Genomic DNA, 23,092 nt, shown 5'->3' with positions numbered 1-23,092 from the left:
TGTGTGTCGGGTAAATGCTTCAGTGTATTTCAAGAACAAGAGTTGAAAGAACCACTAGAATCATAGTACAGGTAATCTAATGAGCTTTGATTTTGAATCTGTGGCCCAGGCATGCTGGAGTGCAATTACATGATCTCGGCTCACTGCAACCTCCACCTCCCAGGTTCAAGTGATTCTTGTACCTCAGCCACCTGAGTAGCTGGGATTTCAGGTGCATGCCACCACGCCAGGATAATTTTTGTATTTTTAGTAGAGATGGGGTTTAGCCATGTTGGGCAGGCTGGTCTCAAACTCCAGACCTCAAGTGATCTACCCGCCTCGGCCTCCCAGACTGCTGGGATTACAGGCATGAGCCACTGTGCCCAGCCCTGATTTTGAATCATTTTAATTTAGCATTAGTCACATTGTGAATTGTGGCATGGCTTTTCTATTACTTGGTTAAAGGCTATTTCCTCTATTAAGTGGGAAAGTTGTGTTTTCTGCAGCGCAGAGTACACTGACTCTGGCAGGGCATTGTTTGTTGGGGTACTTCCAATGTCAATCAGCTTCTTTGTCTCCTTAGTGGAAGGGTCTGTCCCGATGCTTCTCATTGCAGTTTCCTTGCCTAAGCCACAGGAACTAACCAAACAGGGCTGACGATGTGTAGGAGATGATAAGAAATGGAGAGAAGCAGAAGATCTGGCTCCTACTCTCAATAAGTTGACCATCCGGTTGGCAGAATAAAAAGTGTGCACGTGGCGGGGCATGGTGGCTCACACCTATAATCCCAGCATTTTGGGAGGCTGAGCGGGGCAGATCACTTGAGCTCAGGACTTTGAGATCAGCCTGGGCAAAATAATGAGACCCCTGTCTGTATAAAAAATAAAAACAAAAAAGTGTATACACCACAGCTTAACAATCAAAGTGGCATAAGTGTCAAATCAATGGAAGAGAAAGTTAGTGTCAGAGAAGAAAGAGCCTGGCAGCATCCAGCTGTCATTTTATGTGATTTTAATCACATAAAATCCAATTTGGAATTCAGATGGGTCTTATGGAAGAGTCTGAGAAGAACAAACTCCAGTTTCTAACAAGGCTTAGAGAACTAGTCTAGATGAAAAGAGCTTTTTGGAAGATGTCCTCTTCTACTCTTCCTCTGTTCATGACCAAGACTCATTATTTACTTAAAGTGACCCCAAATATTTATTATGTATCTAGGTCTACCTTCCTAACCAAAAGCAGGGCATATATTTGTTTGATCAATTTCATCTGTTAAAAAAAATAAAAAAAAAAAAACATGGGAATTGCCACCAATTGATGGCAGTTAGGGTTGGCAGGCCTTGATGAGGAAGGCAGCATGATTTAGAAAAATACATTATTTGTGCTATAAGAATACTCGTTTTCTTTCCTTCTCCTTTATCTAAGAAGGGCTGTGTAGAAACAAAAATTCCAGTTAATAAATATCCCAAGATAACAAGTCCAGTGAGCCCTTCTCAAACTGTGAATTTCCTTTGTGACTATCCACCCCGCTTTCTTCTCCTCTGAAACAGAGCTGGATATGGTGGACTGAATTCCAAAACTGTACCCTTTACTCTTCTTCCAGGAAAGAACTTCTCAAATAAGGTCCTAAATGCTCATTCAGTATTAGTGAGCACACATACACCTACACATGGTTGATACATGCCAACTCCTGACATGGGAATTTTCAGAAGCACACCAAAGTCTCTGTTTGATTTTAATTTATTTTTAATCACATAAAATCCAATTTGGAAAATGGATGCATGGGATTTTCTGAGTCACCAGAAGCTCTTTGTAAGATTGCAAATGCATCGAGAAGGAAGAACTGTGTCTTGGCATGGCCAGTATTTCACTACAACTGTAAAAACGATTGATTTCCTCAGTTTAGAATGAATGAGTTAAAAAATCTCAGTTTAGAATGAATGAGTTTAAAAATCTAGAAAAATATACAATTAAATCCTAACACAGTGTCAAAATACATTTGCTGTATCTGACTTATAATGAAGAATGGGGGGGAGTAGTCACCATTTTGAAATAAGTTTGTTGGCTTTCTTTTTCAGTTGTATTTAACTATTCAAATAATGTTTAATATTCTGGATCCTATTAGTTATAATAGTGATCTTTACCCTCTATGCCCAGTCATATTTTGTCGTTTTTGGCACTATACTAGAACATTTTCTAATTCCTTAAGGAGTTTCCAAAATGATAATAATAAAAGTAATTTGAATTCATTTCATACTTATTATTTATATTCCCATAGAAATAGTCCTTGTGTTAATATCTGTAAATAGGTTTGTTGAAAAAAGCATGACAGTTTTTATTAAATCTAACCAGTGCTGCGTCTCCACCATAATCAAGAATCACAGATTTATAATAATAATCGGTGCTAATGATAACTCATAGCTCTATCTTAAAATCCAGGTGTGTAGGAGTAACTTCCCATCTCTACAAACCCGACGTGCCAAACGTCCTTAAAGTGTTTCCTGGTCTCTTTCTAGCACAAGGGATCTTCTGCTTTTAATTCAAAAGATAATGCCTTGTCACTGATGGGCTTAATATTACATACCTTTTTATTAATTGAATAATAAACTACAAAGTATAACTAGAAAATTCTGTTTACATAAAGACATTTTTCAAGTTACTACATGTTCTTAGTATTTTCTTATGAAACTTTGCTGTCTTCTGTTCTTTCCATGGGAAGGCTAGGCAGACTCTGTATGCTTGTGCCATCTTTCCCACCATAATGTGAAAACAGTATAGAAACATCAACAAACAATATGGAAAAGATCAATAAATAGTTCTCCATTGGGAATGGTTCCATAAATCACAGTAAATTAGTATGTGACATGTCATTCAACCAGGGAAATTATGTGTTCAAAGAATATGTATGCATAGACAAAAGACCAAAAGAAAATATTCTGTTGGCAGTAGTCATCTCTGAGTAACTAAGTTCCAAGTTACTATAATTTTTATTTTCTTTTATCTTTTCTTGGCATTATCTAAAATTATTTTTGTTATTAACACATATATCTTTCAATCAGAAAAAAATTATAATTTTAAAAATTCACTGAGCATCAAAAAATTCAAAAGAAATATTGTGAAGGCTTATATTTACGCAGTAAAGAAAATCCTCCAAAAGAGAGTGATTCACAAGTCCCAGAACTTTTGACAGGCAAACATCTGGAAGGCAGATTAATTTGTTCTCCTGATTGTTTTGCAGTGGTGTTTGCAGGACTTCCCACTGCCTTATTTTTTCTTTTCATTCAAATATGAACAAGCTGTCTTGTTAATGCAATATAGTTACACAATGCTTCTATATTTTTAAACTAGGTGGTATTTTTCTACTAGTCTTTACATATCAGAGCCATTTAAGTTTAGATGATAAAATAAACGTGGGATGGAAATTACTATAAGGATTTTCCTTACAATGAATCTGTATCAAATTGAAGCTAATGTCAAAATGAAACCTGGCATAAGACTATTTCATTCACAAAATGGAAAGGCAGGTATAAATTTGTTCGATATAAGCACTGGATAGTAGCACATCACTGTATGATGAGTTCAGACGTCGTTTTAAGATTTGGAACACTAAATTGAGGACCACAATGAAGACAATTAAGTCAGAAATGTCTTTGGAGTATTGAGTTCCTTATAAGAATCTACTGTGTAAAATGGTTCAGTTGCTTTGAAAAACAATGTCTCAGGTCCTCAAAAGATTAAACAGTTACTGTATGATCCAGCAATTCTACTCCTAAGCATATACCCAAAAGAACTGGAAGTATTTGTTCACATAAAAACTGTGCATGAAGGTTTATCGCTGCATTATTCATAACAGCCAAAGAGTAGAAAGAAGCCAAATGTCCATCAATTGATGAGTGGATGAATAAAATGTGGTATAGCCATACAATGGAATATTATTCAACAATAAAAACGGATGAAGCACTGACACATGCTACAAAATGGATGGACCTTAAAAACATTATATAAGTGAGGCCAGGCATGGTGACTTATGCCTGTAATCCCAGCACTTTGAGAGGCTGAGGTGGGTGGATCACCTGAGGTCAGGAGTTTGAGACCAGCCTGGCCAACATAGTAAAACCCCATCTCTACTAAAAATGCAAAAAATTAGCCAGGCATAGTGACACGCTCTTGTAATCCCAACTATTCAGGAGGCTGAGGTGGGAGAATTGCTTGAATCCAGGAGGCGGTGGCTGCATTGAGCCAAGATTGCACCACTGCACTCCAGCTAGGGCAACAGAGCAAGACCCCATCTCAAGAAAAAGAAAAACATTGTGTAAGTGAAACATCCACAAAAGACCACATATAATAATTCCATTTTTATGAACTATCCAAAGAGGCAATCCGTAGAGACAGAAGGTAGACTACTGGTTGCCAGAGGCCGGTAAGGAAGGCAGGATGAGGGAATGCTTACAGAGAAGGGATTTCTCTTAAGGGTAATGAAAATATTCTGAAATTAGATACTGTTGATGGTTGCACAACTTTGTAAATATATTAAAACCCACTAAACTGTGCACTTTAAATGAGTGAATTTTATGGTATGTGAATTATAACTCAGTTTTTAAAAAGTTTAAAAAAATTCTACTCTTGCCTTATTATGAGATGCAGTTCCTGCAAAGAAAACCAGAAATAACATAATTTTTAATTTTTTTAAGTCAAATTCTGAAATAAAAAAATTCAAGGTTTTATTAATATAAATGGTGAGAATGATTGTTAAAATAGCACACTTCCTAGTCAAGGTCACCACAAATTCTAACTTCTAATTCTGTATCAGACATTAATTTGCTGTGCACATGGGACAGTTATATAGTGTCAGTTTCCCCATTTGTAAAAAGGTGATGTTATTTGCTGGCTCTCTTCTAAGCATTTAATTCAAAAGAACAAACATATATAAAGCATCTACTGGAATTGTACTGTGCTAGGCAGAGGATAGAAAGTATATAGGCAAGAGACCTGTCTATGGTACAATGTAGCAAGTGTCATAATACTGATTGAAAAATTATATGAGAGGAAAGGAAAATACCTTAAATGTACATCAAGAGAATGATCAGTAAATTTTAATGACGAAATATTCTACAGCAGTGGAAATGAACTAGCAAAAATCAACATGATAAATCTGCTAAACATAAATGTAACCCCCACACACACACCACTCAAGTTTCAGAAGAATACATACAACAAAAATCCATTTAGAGAACACTTGAAATTATGCTAAAATACTGTATATGGTAAGGGCTATATAAATATGGCATAATATATTATGTGAGAATGGGAATGATATATACCAAAATCAGATAATGGTCTTCCAGTTCTCAGGGGGCTTCTGCATGACAGGTGGTGGGTAGATGGATATTTATTGTATCAGTTCTTATACAGTTCTGTATGTCTTAAATATGAAATAATAGTTTTTTTTTTAAATTGGATTAGAGAAAAATTGATAGGTCAATTTCTATTGGGTGAGGTGGGGGATCAGGGAAGACTTGAAGGAGAAGGTGTCTGAGTTGAGTCTAAAAGACTCAGAATTTCAACAGGCAGAGAGGAAGGGGGAGGTATTGCAGGCAAAAGGAACAGTGTACTCAAATAAAAAACAACAAGGTTTTAGCATTCGGGACCACAGCTTCTTTAAGCCACTCAGAGAATTTTAGGTTTCAGCTTCTTATAGATTTTTGAAATACAGAACTCAAAGGACACGGAAATTTTCATGAATCATAGTGCCGAATGCCTGATACATTGAAAACAAAATAAAACCAGAATCTCAAAGTGCCTTTGGAGATTGCAAACTTGTTCCTTCTTTTTATTAGTGAGAACAAATTGGGATCCCTGGAATATACCACTTGGGAGATGGTGGGAGAATAATTTTACCCACACGTATTAAGTTGTTGCCCGAGGACAGCTGAGTAAACAGTTTGCTGAAGTCTGTTTGAGGACTGCCAGCTAGTTACACCCATAATTTCATCTCTATTAACAAAAACAACTCATACTGTCGCAGTGCCCTGCTTTGGCTACCCCATGGTTTGCAGTATTTGAGTTATGGAGTGTCACTTGAGTAACATTCTAGAGCAGTGGGGGCTGTGTTTTGATGTCCTTTCATTACCCACCCCCACTCTGCTGATTTATGGCATACCATGCAGAGACCTAAATCAAAACTAGAAAATACGTGTGAAATAATGCAAAACAGAGTCGAAGGGTTGGCGATTCCGTAATTATACCTAAAGGGAAAATAATTATGTAATACCATATGGCAACAGCCAGTCTTGGAATAACAAATGTCCATACTGTAAATGCAGGATTCTGGGAAGAGCACGCAGGGTGTTTGAAGAGAAGCCGAGGACAAATTTGCCTTTTCAAAGGACCCGTAGACAACGTTGCGAATGCTAGTTGGCCTTTGATAGTACTGCTTGTTAGCCCAGGAAATGAAGGCGGGAGTGAGGGAAGCGACATGGCCCTGATGAATGAATGCAGAAAAACAGGACAGCACTGGAGTTATTTATTGTTCCTGCTCCATTTAGACTAGTACCTGCAGTAGCCACTGGTTTTACCCTCCAGGTGAAATTCTGGAAATGTGAAAGCAACTTATTGATAGAAAACAGAAAACTCTCCAAGTCTTAAAAGCAACTATGAAATAGAAGCTAAGTCAACATAAAAAATAACTCATACTGGTGACCTTTCAGTTAAAGGAAATGAAGATGAAAGAATTCCTCGGTAGTCAAGAATATGAAACTCTCCTCTACCAGTTTATCAGTTAATGAACAACCTCTGCATGGAGGGAAATCAGAGATAAATGACCTGGGCAATATTCTAGCTGAAATCTTTATGTTGGAAAACAAACCTCCATCCACCTCGACATTGAAAGCATTGGCATGGGAACCGAAATGAAAGATGCTAGGAAAAGATTAGGTGACTAAGTCTCCTACTGGCCAACTTTCCTCATTAAAAGTTAGCTGTGAATTTTAGTGTTCTCTAAGTCCTTCAAGTCACTCACCTGGTTGAAGCCATATTAGGGGCTGGCGTGAAATAGTATGAACTCGGGGGACAGGGGTGACAATTAAAACCATTCCAAATAGGGAAAGCGGAAAGATGTGGGTTTCTTTAAGACAAGGGTTGGCAAACTATGGCCAGCTGTTTTTGTAAATAAAGTTTTATTGGAACATAGCCATGCCCATTCATTTAGGTGTCATGTATGGTACTTTTATGGTAGTTCTTACAGATACCATATGCCCCGCAAAGCCTAAAATATTGATTATATGGTCCTTTTCAGAAAAGTTTGCCCACTTCTGCTTTAATATACTATTTATCTTTAACAGCTTCAGTTATTTAAAACTTTAATAATTTATAAGAATAGCTCTCAAACTGGAAACTAACTTTAGGTAATTATGCTTAAGCTTTAGACCCAAAAACTACTTCTCTGGGTTCTTCACGGTTATTTTACTTTCCTAATTAAGGGTAAATATGTTACATATTTGGTCCTAGTTTTTAAAAAAGTTTGCTCTGCACAAAAGAATCTGGCAATAGACGTAGATAGAGTTCAACACAGTTAAACAAAGTGATTTTTCTTGTAAATCAAGCTATTTAAGAAAGCATTAATTTTAAAAAACAGACATTAAAAAGGAAATGCTGAATGGAGGCTTACAGAAGGAATTCACATGCTTGAAAATAACACTAACAGCGTCTACAGCTCTTAAAACCGCTGCCTTGTCATCGCGGATTTAATCCTCACAATAACCGATGCATTAGATACAATGCAGCCCATTTTAGGACAATGTACTTGAGATCTAGGAGGTTCCAAGAGCTGCCTATGATCACCAAGTAGCAAAGCAGCAGACCAGGGCCAGTGCACAAGTGGCACTTAAATCCAAGCACTTTCCATATTCTGCCCACCTCAAAACGCAGCAGATCAGAGGAAGATGACTTGCTCAGGAAAGCTGAGCTTCTGCATCCTAACCCTGAGTGAGCCCGGAAAAGCCTTTTAGTCTCTCCAGATAGCAGTCGATTTGTCAAAAAATGAGTGCTAGTGTTCTACAAAGCCTTTACTGCTTTGCTCTCTGAAACTTGAGAATTTTATATTTAGCTTGAAGATGTCTTCGAAAGAGAATGTGAAACCTTCCTGTGTTTCCTCTGTTACAACAACTTTTGCTTCATTCTTTTCAAGTCTTTGGTGGAATGAATGGGCAGTCTCCTACCTGGACTACCCACTTCTTCCGTGCTGGGTGTACCTGCCCCCAACGCTCTTCCCTTTCTGCTGCACTGAAAACGGTGGCCGGGCTTGAGCAGCCCCGGGCTCCCAGCCTTTGGTGGTGAGTTGGGCTCCAGGTTCCACCTGGCCTCCTGGGTGCCCTGCTGTCCACTCCCAGGGTTGCTCAAGCAGTTGCCCCTTGGGCCGCCCAGGTCACTGCAGCCCTTAGTGCTCTTTGCTGTGGCTTCCAATGGTTTTCGGCTATTAACCTGAACATTTTTTAAACCTGAGCCAACAGGTCCCAAGTGTCTAGCCGTCTGAAGTAGAGTCTCTCTAAAGAGAGATTCTGCCAAATTCTGGAAACTCCACCAGTGTCTGCTCTCTCTGAGGAAGTGGATTTTATAAGTGAAACTATCCCATGTCCCTTAACGTCTGGGCTGGGCAGCCAAGGTAGGTGGTGGCCCAAGAAACCGGGAGTGTTTCAGAGAATGACAACTGCCCTTTGCTGTCTAGTTTTTACCAGGCCAGGAAGAAAAAGGTGACTTTCTTCCTCATGGGAAATTTATCACCAAGGGAAAATAGAGATTCACACATCTGCTATGCAGAGGAAGGCTGGGATGCTCCCTGAATCTGTGGATCACCCTTACTAAACCTTTTTTACATGATCGAAGAAAAAAGTTACAAACAACAAAAATGTCTTCTCCTGAGAATCAGCCCCACCCTCCTACCCACCCACAGGGAACGATAAATTAGATATTACAGGCACAGCAAATTGGCAGCTGATGCTTTAAACATTATGAAGTGCCAGGTCTGGACCTCAATACAGATACTTTTTTGTTTTAGGTACTTGCCATTTAAAAATACACTTAGAAGTTTCTGGAAGGGGTAGGGCTATAAATGAAATGCCCACACAGAGAGATTATGACATGAGAATGATTGCCCTTCTCCTCACATGTACCAGGAGCCTGATAAGAACCATTTCATGTGTTCATGCAATGACTCCCTGAGGAAGGCATCATTATCTTCCTATTAAAGAGGATGAGGGGCCCTAATGGAGGAAGGATGCCCCAGCCTCCTTGCAAGCCCCATGTCCACATCAAGCAGCATCCAGAAGACAACCAGAAAACACCTTTGATTACATCCCCCTATTCTAAGGTGGCTCCCTTGATGAGGGAACATAAAATGACACTCAATTTTTTCCTTGAAAAGTCTTAGAACTGTGACCCTGGAATTTTAAGCCCTGCATTTCTCCCCTGAAGATGGAGCCATGTTTTTCTCTCTGCTTACACAACCACTGGGGTGTCGGAGATCAATTCATCCAAACACCCTTACAGAACAAAGCAGGAAATTAAGGCATTGAGATGCAGGGTGATTTATTCAAAGAAAGAAACTAATTAGTGGCAAAGCTCTTATTTTTGGCTCTAACACTATTCCATACTTTAAAAAATTATAGCTTATAGAGGTATAATTAACAAATAAAATTTTATGATTTTCAGGTGCACCACGGGATGATTTGCTATCATATATTTTGTGACATGATTACCACAATCAACTTAATTAACATGTCTATTACTTCACCTAGTTGTCCCTTTTTGTTTTGTTTTATGATGACAACACTGAAGCAAATTTCAAGTATACCTTGAGTATTAACCGTAGCCACCATGCTGCACATAACTGAAAGTTTGTACCCTTTGACCATCTCCCCTATTCTCCCATCCTCCTGCCCCTGTTAACTACCACATAGATAATTTTAAACATAAGAGAGAACACTCTAGTTTGTGAGTAAAAACATGTACTGCTAATGGTGCCACTCAAAGTTTAAGAACCACCCGCATTCTGCCCACTGGCAAAAACCACCAATAGATGATCAGTTCACAGCATGAGCACTGATGTAACGTCTTTACCACAATTGGGTTTTCTCCCCCTTTTCCTCAGTTATTTTTCTGGTCATGAAAACCAAAACATTAAGTGGACTTACAAATAAAAAATGGATCATGATGAAAGGTACAAATGTACCCACTTACATAAAAAAAGTTCTTTCTCTTTCTCATGCTTTATTCAGGAGGGCTGGCTAACAAAGATATCCCTGGGCAGAACTACAAGAGAAGGTGGAAATGCTTTGGGTTTTGTTGTTTCTCTTTCCCTACCCAGCTCTAGTGGTGAGATTAAGCTTACTAGTAACTAGAAGCTCCAGTATTACAGGCTTTCACAGATGCCCCAGAAAGACAGCAATGAGCTTGTTTCTCCAAGTGACCACAGGTCTGCTCTGAAAGGCAAAACAGATGAGTTGAAGCTTAAGCCCTGCCATGTTAGCTCCACTCTTCTCTTTCTTTTCTCCACTGGCTCCCCTTCCTTACAGCTCACATGTGCACAACTCACACCTCCTATACTACATTTTCCATTAGAGACAGGAATGAGGCTGTTGGAAGAAGCTGCGGGGGACTGCTCCACTCTGAGCTCAGGCTCCGTGTCTGTCATGGGCCAGCAGCAGCTCACTCTGGACACAGTTGAACAGAACCATGGAGCCTGTCGCCAACAACTGGCCCAGTTTCACCACTGGCAATACGTGTCTCTTTTGTGGTCATGGAAAGGTCTGATTTTAAGCCTGGAAGAATGCTCTAGTTATCCCGCTCATTTTCATATTCTTATCTCAATTTCCAGCTTCCTGGATTGTCCTATTGAGCTAAAAAAGTGGCTCTCTTCATTTTGGCAATGGTCCTACTCTGCCCTATAAGGACAAAAGATTACATTTTAGCCAGGTACCCAAGGAGCTTTCCCTGATTCTCTTTAATAAGGAGTTAACGCTAAGCCTTATTCTGTCCACCTGAATGTACAGTTAACCAAACTATTTCAAAGCATCAACAAGACATATACCTGGGCTCTAGAACATTCTTTGTTTTAAGAAAAGTAATATTCAAATTGATTTTTATTAAATTGTATTAATTTACTAAATTAATTTGTATTTTACCGTTTCTTTACTTGACACATAATTATACCTATTTATGGGTATATGTAACATTTTAATATATGTATATAATGTATAATGATCAAATCAGGATAATCAGCATATCTGTCATCTAGCAAACATTCATCATTTCTTTGTGTTGATAATATTCAAAATCTGCTGCTGTAGCTATTTGAAAATATGCCATAAATTGTTGTTTATTATAGTCACCCTGTAGTGCCACAGAACATGGGTCTAGGACACGTTTTTTACAAGCACTAGAGGTTCATGAGCCAACAAGATATCCACTAAATGAGCTTCAGTGCAGGCCTGGTCAAAGCATAGCTAATTTATCCAGTTCAATTTTGATAAAAGACAAAAAATGTTGTTCGTTTACTATCTCCTCAACTTTTTGCAAGTTAACGCTTTATCATTCAGACCCCAAATAAATGTGTTTTCTTTACTGTATCAGAGGACTGAGTTTACACTCAAGGACTCACGGCTAGTCGCCAACGCTCACTCATTTATACTACAGAGTTTTCTGAGTGGTCTGGAAGGAGGAGAAAGGTCTTGCTTTGCCCCAGGGGCTGCCTGAGGAGAGGCTGCGGCTAAAGGAAAGCTAACCTCAGTGCAGGCAGCTCAACTCAGATCTTATCAACTGGATGAAACCACCTCTTTCTGGGAAGATGGCCAACACCATTAACTAATGTGAGTGGGAGGAATTTCTCAAGTGGTGTCATCAATGGTTGGACTAGAAGGGACTCATGACCAAATTTCAGTGTTTGTAGGACCTTCCTAACACTTGTCAGGAAGTGAGTGCTTAAAACCTTATCCATAGAGCCTGAACTGGAGGAGAACCTCTGCAAGAATTCCTCCCCACCAAACACACACACAGTGTCTTAGGAAAGTTGCCATTTTATCCACTAATTCAGACAGGAAAAGTTCCCTGACTATAAAGCAACTTCTTCCACCTCAAGATAAGATCTTCAGATTTTCAAATATATGAGAATAATTATTTCATCTCAGATTAGATATTGGGGTTCCATCATCCTTTTTTTATGCAACATGGTTTTCAGATCCTTTATCCATTTGAGAAAGAACACTATTCCCCCAAGAACTTCATCTCACTTCTACATTCCCAAGCAGATGAAAGCATTGTGTGTAAGTGCCTCCACTTGCCACTGTCCCCTCCTTAAACGTGATCCATCCTCAGACCCTGTTACTTCCCACAGGAGTCTTTTTCTTCACTAGCCTGTCGTCTTTCCCTTCTGGGGAGAAAGAAGAAGGTCCTTTTCCTGCACCTGCAGCCCCCTACTCTGGAACATGCCCCTCAGACTTTGCCTCCCCGCCCCAACTCCACTCTACAAGGCACATCTAACTCAGACTTAAGTCTGCATTTTTAGCCAAAAAGGGCTAAAATATGCAAAATCCTTAGATTTTATAAATGATAGAATTAGTTCCTATCCTTGTGGGGATCTTAGACCAGTTTTCAAATGCTTTAAAGACTGTTCTTTAAATTGTATTTTTTTCTTTCTATAATAAAATTAAACTTTATCATATGTGTAAGATCTGAATGGATGCAAAAATCCCTTATGCAGAGATTCAATTCTACAGGTCATGGGAAGGACTGATCTTTAGGAACTACTTTAGGTTGAAGAGGCATTATGCAAAATGAGCTGCTTTTGTTCCCCAACTGGGAGATTGGAAGCTGGGGCTGGATGGATACAGATGCAACGCAACTTCGTATAATTCTGCAAGTGACTTTCTTTTATGTGGAAAAAGCCACAGAAATAAAATTGAGGAAGAAAGGGCATGTGCCAATTTGCAGTGTGTCGCTCCTCCCCCCATTCCCACCCCCCGTTAAAGGTTGAAAATGCTCCTCCGTGTATGCCAGTATCTGCCCTGATTCATCTTGGAAACTCTGAGTCTTTAGGGCCATGTTGGGCTGAATGGTTATTTTGCAACATCTCTAATCAGAACCACTGCCAAGTTCAAAATAAACCCAGGTTTGTTAAGATATTTTCTAATAGGAAGATTCCTGAAAGGATAGTGCAGAGCTCAAACAAAGAAAATAATGTTGTGAATATATCACCTGAAGAGAGGCTGGCTAACCCATCTCAGAATTTCCACTCTTTCTCTCTGTGTTAGATATGCGTTCCAATTTGTCAGTGTCATACTGCCTGTAACCCAGCCTGGTACACATAATTACAATGAAAATAAATAAAAAACAAAAATAAATGCATCCACGGAGTAGGACAGCAAGAATTTTAAAATGGGCTAAGTTACTTGGGTACATAAATTGTGAATGAAGTCATTTTGATTTTGTAAAAATTAAGTCATGACATGAAGACAAAACACAAGGTCCTGGGCAATTCTCCTTCCAGGACTTTTTCCCCTAGCATACAGTTTAAAACCAAGTGTGTATTACCCTTTGTTAAAACAAAGATACAAACAAAAGAAGTAGAACTTGACATCAGTATAGAAATAACATTTAGTGTCCAATTCTGTGTTTGAATTGGAGTGTCGGTGATCTGTCCTTACTCCACACTTTATAGAGGTTTGAAGTATGAGATCACCCTGTCCCCAAGAGTTATCTTGTAAATAGAACCTCACTTGGATGAAGACACACGATCATCTCTGTATTTTTCCCATGGATACTAGTGGTGATGGGATCAGAAAGTCAGGGAAGTTTACCTATCTGGCTGAGCTGGAAGCCTGAGGGAGACTTCTTCCTCAATATTTGGGCTTAATTACCCACAGGGGCCATTCTGGTCTCCATCTCAACCAAGCAGCCACAGCCTGAAGGGCAGTCTTCAATCTGGGTCGACATTCCCGCCCATGGGTGTGCCAATGTTTGCCATGCACTAACATATTCAGCTTTTCCTGCACATTCCAGGGCAAGCTGGACAACAATTACATGGCATTTGAGAGGTCTGTTTAAATCCATTGCCGAGAACCAGTTGAGAAATTTAACTAAAATTCTGGGAAACAAAGCATGATTTTGTCTTCATTTTGCCAGACTTTGCATGTTAATGCTTTATCATTCAGATCCCAAATAAATGAGTTTTCTTTAGCATACCAGAGGACTGAGTTTACATCCAAGGGCTCATGGCCAGTGGAGTTGGGGTGGGGAAGCAGAGTCTAACGGGGCATGTTCTAGAGTAGGGGGTGCCTGCGAAGGGAAGGGACCTTCTTCCTTTTCTTCAGAAGGAAAAGAGGACAGACAGTATTTTATTTCTCATCATTTACCTCTAAAGTAACTTTAAAGAGATGGTGCATAACAAAGAAAATTAGCATAGTGGCTAAACTAATGAATTATATGTAATGAGTTCTCATTATGCCGTAGGAATGTTCTCAGGACATACATATATTATCTCATTTATTTTTTTATTTGGTGTGTATTAGCACTTCTGTTTTAACCCTGGAAAAATGTAGCTCCAAGAGATCTAAGTAACTTGTTTAAGGTATTAAACTCACACTAGTCTGATTTCAAAGCCCTTGCTTTTTCCTGCTGCACCACCCAAAGAACACGTCTGAGATTCGAGTCAGTGACAATTTGATATTAACTCTCAAACCGTCCTGCGCGTGGGTACTAGCTGCAGCTCTCTGCCACCACTGGGTAGAGAGCGGGCTCAAGGCACACTGGGGGCCCATATTTGGAAACATGCCCTATCTGTTTTCATTTTCTCCCAAGGGCACATTCGTGTATACCCGCCATAAATACTGCTGCTGTTGAGATCTGTGCAGCACCTGAGAAACTTCCGCTCTAAATACCAACAGGCAAAAAAGAGATTTCTTCTTTTCAGCCATTCCTCTCTCTACCAAATACTCCCTCTCTTTTTATTGCTGGTGCTAGCCCTCTCCTTCAGCTTTTTTTTTTTTTTTTTTTTTTCTCCTTTCCTGTATACCTGTATCATGGCTCCATGGGAGAGAAAAAATAGTTGTACACACAAAGCTATGGATAAGGCAAAGGTGATTGTGAGACATTCGCCCCACTTGAGAGAGGAATAACAAACGAAGAAAGAACAACAACTATTCCACTACATACCTAAAACACATTCATGTTTCTTGGAATGAAATGTTGATAAATAAATAATCTTGAATAAATATTTTCACATTTTAGAGTGCTGGATTTGTACAAGGGTAAAGCACTTAGGAAATACAGACTCATGTTTCTGACTCTGCACCAAGAACTAGATTGCATTCAAGAAAATCGTGCCAGATTGCAAGCCATGTGACTATATCCACCATTACCTCTACTTCATACACAGTTTCTATCATGACATGCATGACCATGATAGAGAAAAGGTAAACACACGTTTATAATAAAGTCTCCTCTGGGACCCATTTAGATATTTTGTAATTCAAAAGAATAAAAATCTCAGTAACATGAATACAGTGAGATTATCAGCTCATCTTTTTCATCATTTTCGTGATCAGTATTCTAGATGTTTCATGGCTGCATAAGCAGAGAATTTGACTCTGAATTTTGGAGTTCGAGGCTGCATACATACATTTATGAGAGACTATGAAAGAAGACAAAACTGTGGTCACCTAAGACACTGAAGTGACTAGCGATAATTTGAGACAGTAGCAAAGTGTAAGTGACCCTTCTAAATCTCATTGTTCTCAGAAATAAATTCTGGTCAACAATGGAAACAGGAATTGTCATCGACATTTATATTTAGACTATAGTGAAAAGAATTAAATCCTCAATTACCTGTGAAAACATATAAAAGTGATCCAAGTTTTTAAAAATCGAATAGTCCATCCTTGGAGAGGAGCATTTATTTCTCATAGGGAGATAGTAGCTTTACAAATCAATATTTGCCAAGAGTTTTAAAAAGTGGGAAAGCCTCATATGAAAATAGAACACAGATAAATTATAGCTCAGACTTTCTTTTAACCCACCGAAATCAAATAGTCTAAGACCATCCAACAGGAATATTTGCACCAAGCAAATATTTGTGCAAATAAACTCTCTGGTTTTAGTTTTGATCTTTCTCTTAAACATTATGAATTTTATAGCTTGGCAAAGTGCTGTGTTTGCCATCCAAAACCCAAATGGCTAATGGTAAATTGAAAGTGTAAACTTCTGGGTCCGTTTTTTTACAGGAGAATTAGGGCCTTTCCTGCATTTCGGCTCTGGCTTACGTGCAAAACTGTGTAACTTGTTATAATGTTAATGTTATATAATTTATATTTTGGTTGAAATTTAAAAAATAAGAGAATGTTAAAGAACCTAGGGGTGTATTCAGGCCAATAAAGATAATTTTTTGTATCTATTGGGTAGTCCTTGAAGAAAACTTCCCCAGCACCATGGATGTAATTTCTATAGTACTGACAACACATGATATCCTTAGGCCAGGCATGGTGGCTCACGCCTGCAATCCCAGTGCTTTAGGAGGCCAAAACAAGAGGATTACTTGAGGCCAGGAGATTGAGACCAGCCTGGGCAACGTAGTGAGACCCTCTCTCTAACAAAAAATAAAAAATAATTAGCTGGGTATGGTGGCACACACCTATACTCCTAGCTACTTGAGAGGCTGAGGTGAGAGGATCACTTGAGTCCAGGAGTTTGAGGCTGCAGTGAGCTATGATCATGCCATGCACTCCAGCCTTGGTGACAGAGCAAGACCCTGTCTCNAAAAAAAAAAAAAAAAAAAGGAATATCCCCACAGTGATTAAATCAGGCCTTCAAATGTCATGAATAAGAAAAAAAAAGTAAAGGAAACTTTTCTAATGGAAAAATATCTGTTATAAATCACCAAAACCTCAGAATAAGAGCAGGATAATTTACAGGAATACTGAGAATCCACTGAAAATATATTAGAGGGGCCTTCTTATGCTCAGGTCTGTGCTATAAAGTGGCAAGGCACAAAGGAAACGTTATATGTTGTGGCAAGACTCGCTTTTAAAGGCCAAAATGTGGTAGGCAGGTTAACTGAAATTTTAGGGGAAAGTATTTACCTGCATGGGGAGCTTCACAAGTTGCTTGACAGTATTAAAGCAACAAGCCCAAGGTTTTTATATTCCTAAAGACTCAAATTTTCTCCCCAAGCTTCTAGGAAATAGTGGCCTGTCTTTAAAAGCAACTTACAGAAAGGAAGGGGGACTCTCTTTGAAATAGAAGATATGGCAGTCCTAAAAAGAAACAGGCCTGTGTGTATAACATATGTACACATCACAATTTGAATACTATTAGTAGCTGCTAAGGATGCAGAGGCACATCTAAGTTCTTTTCTTATTGGAGATGATTTTCTTCTTTGCATGTTTTTATATTAAGGAGTGGAATAGAGAATCAGAAAAAACTCAGAGGAAAAACAAGGCAAATTCTGATCTGATCACCCTCAAGATGCCCTGGAACCAACAAGATGCACAAGTTATGCTTTAAGCAAGATTAGGCCTCTGTTACAATTCCAAATTTTTTGGTAAAGCTCCCCACAATCAGTATGTCTTGTCTGGGAAAATGCTGTGGAGGTAAGAAACAAGGGCCACATCTTAAGTGGAATATTTTTATAAATAAGATCTTTGGGGACACTGTATTTATTTTAATCAATGATTAGAGCCAAGAGTCTCTAATGGATTTATTATGTGTTTCAGCTATTAAACAAAATGAAGCATTGAAGATGTGTGAGGAAATAAATGAATGAAAAGAAATGCACTTTGTCTCCATTTCATACTGTATCAGGGTCATCTGACAGTCTCAAAAGAAGAAAACACAGACAGGGGTTTAAGTTTAAGACAGGCAACTATTTTGCTTAGGGAAAGATCAATCCACTTAGGTTTATCAGATTTCTTTTTTGTTTTCTTTTGTGTTGGGTAGAAAGGAAGTTTTAAAGCACAGAAGGTTCTCATGTATCGTGACAGAGAAATACAAACAATTACCAAATTGTCGCCAAAATTATATCACAGCATTATTTTGCTTTAAATTTCATAGAATTAGTTGTGTTGCAGCAGGATATTTGCATTTAATGCTGCATATAAAATTTCAAGTCCTTGTCAACATTAACAGCAGCAAATAATAAAGTTACTCAATAAAGGTTTGCTGGAAGATGCAAACCATCAAGCACAACATATTGAAAATTCCTTTAAAAGTAATGTCACCTGAAAATGTGAGCGCATCATTCTGACATCTAAATATTTAAAATTCTAAGCATATGAAATTTCTTTTTATAAAATAATTATTTTATCCTGAGATTTACTTTGAAATGTGAGGTTTTGAACTTCATTGAACCAAACTGACAACCAAAATCATAGTTTATGCCAGATGTGGTAAACAAGTTTAAAAAACAAATATGTAAATATGGGTTGTGCCATTGCAATGCTGCATGAATATTTGGGAAAATCTATAAAGCTTTCATTTAAATGACTTGGCTGGTAATTTTGCCATTTTCCTCATTACAAACTTTCTTCTGCTAGAAGTTTAAGAATGAGATCAGTTTTATCCTCAACCAGTTATGTTACATTTAAATTTACAAGTTTCACACTACTTTATCTTTATATTGCAAACTCATTTCTAAAAATTATTCTGCTTCCCAAAGCAATAAGGATCACACTATTTAAAAAAATGATTTAAATATTTAAGGAATCACTGAAATCTTCTAAAGTCTTGGCACATATAATTGGCTTATTTTCCTGAATTATCACTTTTGACCCCCCCACACACAAATATTTCCATAAAATAAATGATACACACACATACACACAAACACACACACACACACATACACAAACGCTCTCACATCATTTAAAGTGATTACACTTAGGAAAGAATTTGGACTCTCTCCCAGTCACACAAAATGTTAGCTATATGACTTGCTTCAGCCAAAAAAGCCCTATACGCTATTTGCATTTGTGATATTGGTACGATGCCATGAGAGAGAAATCTTTAATTGAGGCTTGAGTTTAAATCTAATTGGATAAATGTACTGAGTTGGGATTTATGCCATGTTCCTGCTCAGCAGCTAAAAGTTGCCCCCTCCGAAAACATTCCCCTGAGACCCATCTCAGGAATGAAGCTGTGTCCATTGACTTGCCATTTGCCCTGAGTAGAAACCTGTGAATTTTAGAACAAGAAGGATCTTTAGACCTTCACTCTAACACCCGCAATTTACACGTGAGGAGAGTGAAGTTCAGAGTGGTTAATATCTTGCCCAAGGGTCCATCACTGGTGAGCGGCAGCTGTGGAACCCCCTAGAGGGGTTCCACATATAAAAATACATGTAAAAATATATTTCTTTCCACTTTAATTGAATCCTCCCTTGAATTTGGAATCATTGGGCATATATGCCTATTTATTTAGAATTTCTGGATATTTGAATTCCATTTCTTTGTCCCTCTAACTCTGTCAATTTTATACTGTTGTGTGCTTTGTCAGTTCTCTACCTGACAGTGTTCATTTTGACTTAAATATGTGGGTAGCAGGAGGAAGTGCATGTAGGCAGTCTCTAAGGATTTTCCTTAAGGTGAGCCTCCATATGTGCTACTCTTTCTGCAAGTAGAAGAATATATGCTCCTACTACTTGGAAATATTACGGAAGATTAATTAGTTAGCATTTTCAAAGTACTTTGAAAATGAAAAGCACTATTAGTACATCTAATCAAATTTCTCTCTTATATTCTGCAACAATTTCATTTGTATTTGCTTCTGTGCCAAGAAAACAACAGTGGGCTCATGGAGACACTGCTGTGAAAGCCAGTCATAGATGGGCTTTGCACTTTCTTTTTCTTCTTCTTTTTTATTCTATTCTGTGATTACTCCTTCTTGTCTCTAGACACAGATCTGCCCTGAGTGGGTACATATTCATAAGACAATACCATAGTTTAGAGAGAAGTGTTTCTTAGTAAATAGGTTTTTGTGTGTGGCAAAACAGTCTACTAATAAGGTAAATGCTGATTCAGAAAGAGACAGCCACAAATGATAATATATGCCCGACATGAGTTATGGTAAGACTGCCCATCAGATGAACACAAACATGCGGAGGCAGCATTGGTTGAAGCGGGTCTGAATCATTCTCTGGGATCTTCAAGGTGGTATTATCAGCGGGACCTTGTAAACATCTTTCCCCACTGGCTAGGCTACTGTCTTAACCTGCCGTGATGCATCAGAACTGTAGAATAATTTGGTTGGTCTGGTTTTGCTGCCACATGTAGATACCCAATGGAGTCTTCAGGGAGAGGAGAGAGGTGTATGTGGAAACTCAATCTGATTTAGAAATCAACTCTCCTGTAGGTAATGTTGTGTTCTAATAAAGACCTGGAAATACAGACTCAGAGGGTATAATTAACAGAGTTGGGAAATCAACAAGCCAGAAAACTGTTGATAGAGAAGCATTTCTATTGTTCAAAACATGTTTTGTGCATTAGGAAAACAAAACCAAATTCTTTCTCTTGGCATCTACCTTTAAAAGCACATCAGCTAATGAAGGGGCATCAGAACTGACATCATGGCATTAACCAGCAGCCTGAGACCTATTTGTATGTGGTTAGAAGCTAAATTCTAATTTACTGCCCATGTCATTAGTCAAACTCACATTAGTGATGTGAATTGGCAAGCTTTCCATTTCTTCCACATAATAAACAACCACGGCATACCACAGACAAACATCAACCTGAGCATGTCACACATTCTGAAAAGTTGTGTGGTATGTAAATTCCGAATGGTTCCCACTGCCCAGAGCTGTGGCAGCAGAGACAAGCTGGAGTGATGACGCAAGACCTTCCTGTTTTGCATTCTCTATACAAAAGCAAGTGACCCTCCATCCTCTCCTGAGCACAAATGAATGGGAATGGTTTTGCAGCAAACTTACTTAGCTAGAAATGCTGGCAGCCAATGCTACACTTGGTAAACTCAGCAGGAAATAAAGAAAACTGAGCCCTCATTTAAGGAACATGGTTTGATCTGCATGAATGTGTACATTGTAAAAATCTAATTGTGCATCTATAATTTCTGGTAGACTGCACATATCTACTGTAAAACCCACAAAGAACACTGCACATCTGCTCTGGCTATTGAAATTCTGAGTAAGCATTCTTCAAATACATTTTTCTAAGAAACCCCACGTAAGTATAAATAACCAAAGACAGAGTTCACATGTCTAGCAAAAGTAAACATCAAAATTGGGCAAATTTATATTTTATTGCTTGTTCTCTTTGTTTTGGAGCTATTTCCTATTTCCTTTTTACTTGTCATGATATAACATTAGCTCAAACTCAGCTGGGTTTCCATTACAATCTCTGTGGCATATATGTTAATAGAAGTACACCAGGTCCATGTTCCAAAAGCTCAATTAATCTTTATTTACTTGCTTTGTGAACAAAAAATATATGTCGGTGTGCCTGTACCTATAGGCACACACAAACACATGTATCCACTGCCTGAATAATCTCCAGGGGTTTCTACCAAAGTGTTTCCTAACAAGAGAAGCAGTTGAGTTAATCACCCCCATACAAATTAGGGGTGTTCAGGACTGAACCATTTGCTCTTCCACTGGCCTCCTGACTGTGTGTTTTTCATTAATGCTATTCCCTCAGTGGAATTACTGACGTCTCACTTTAAATACACTTTTCTGTAAGTCAACTAACAAAACTAATTAGGAACTGTGAAAGGCCATATTGATAGAGTACAAATATATAAACCAGCTCTGACAATTCTCCTGGAGGACTCCACACATCATGGGACTTTGTGCTCGACTTTGGGTTCTTTTTTGGCTAGAATGTAAATAAACGAAAGTAAAATCTCTCGTTTTAAAGTGACTTTAAAGAACCACACGTTTCCTGAAAGAACCATTTTCAAATTGCATATAAACATGTTTAATCAATCTTTACTGCTCTAAGTGGCTGGGGGATTTCACAGGGGCATGACTCAGTGACCTACTGACTGGTAGTGCAGACCCTGGTGGTGTCTACATGGGGCTATGGTTTGATCTGTCTCACTGAATTGACAAGCTGGTTCAGTCACAACTAATTTGACTGACTTTCCCCACCGGACCTCCCTCTATTCATACCCCAGCTCTCACACTTCCAACAAACTGGTGGCTTGAACATGACAGAGTCTCAGCCAAGGATAATGACAACAACAGTGACAACAAACCTTTCAAGGGCCACAGTGTATGGCAGCATCGCCAAACCCATGGCCAAGCCGTGGTGCAGCAATGTCTGCAGGCTACAGAACAGCCATTTTCTTCCTACGTGTACATCCCGAGAAGCAGCAAACGACTCAGGTACTTGTGAGCACAAATCCTGTTCTGCTACTTACTGGTTACTAGGTCTGCCCAGGCCTCAATATCTTCATGTCTGAAAGGAGAGTACAGCAACCCAGGCAACAGAGATGATGACGGCTGCTGCTTCCGATGCACCGTTGCAATATGACTACAATACTATCGGCACTCTCACTGTGTTCTGTACTGCGGCCGCGCCTACACTGCTGCACAAAACGACTGCTGTTACAATACCACTACCATTGCTGTAATACCACCGCTACTGGGACTGCAGACTGAACACCCCTAATCCGAAAATCCAAAATCCGAAATGGCCCAACATCTGAAACATTTTGAGCATCACCGTGATGCTCAAGGGAAATGCTCATTGGAAGATTTCAGATTTTGAATTCTCAGGTTTGGGATGCTCAACCAGTGTTATGTAAACATCCAAACTCTGAAAAAAATCTGAAATCCGAAACACTTCTGGTCCCCAGCATTTAGGATAAGGGCTACTCCACCTGTAGCATCACCACCACTACTACCACAATTCCTACAATCACTTCTGTGTTCCCTTCTTCATATTGCTGCCTATTGTTATAGTGGCATTGTTGTCAAAGGCATGAACTCTAGGAGCGTGGCTGCTGGGTTTAAATGTCAGCTCTCCTACTTACTAACTGTGTGACTTTGGATAAACTATTTACTCTTTCTGTGTCTCAGTTTCCTCTTCTGTAAATTAAGAATGACATTAGAGGCCGGGCG

At 38.8% G+C, this 23,092-nt stretch overlaps 1 protein-coding gene across 5 annotated transcripts in view; it reads right to left on the bottom strand.

The window, feature by feature from the left end:
• CREB5 (cAMP responsive element binding protein 5) overlaps positions 1 to 23,092 on the bottom strand; it is a 421,520-nt gene that overhangs the window by 44,818 nt on the left and 353,610 nt on the right. The gene's annotated exons all lie outside the window — the stretch shown is intronic.

Source organism: Cebus imitator, unplaced genomic scaffold, assembly GCF_001604975.1.
Source record: "Cebus imitator isolate Cc_AM_T3 unplaced genomic scaffold, Cebus_imitator-1.0 Scaffold45, whole genome shotgun sequence".
Taxonomy (NCBI): Eukaryota; Metazoa; Chordata; class Mammalia; order Primates; family Cebidae; genus Cebus; species Cebus imitator.
The sequence above is the reverse complement of the archived record's forward strand: the minus strand, read 5'-3'. Positions and strand labels throughout refer to the sequence as shown.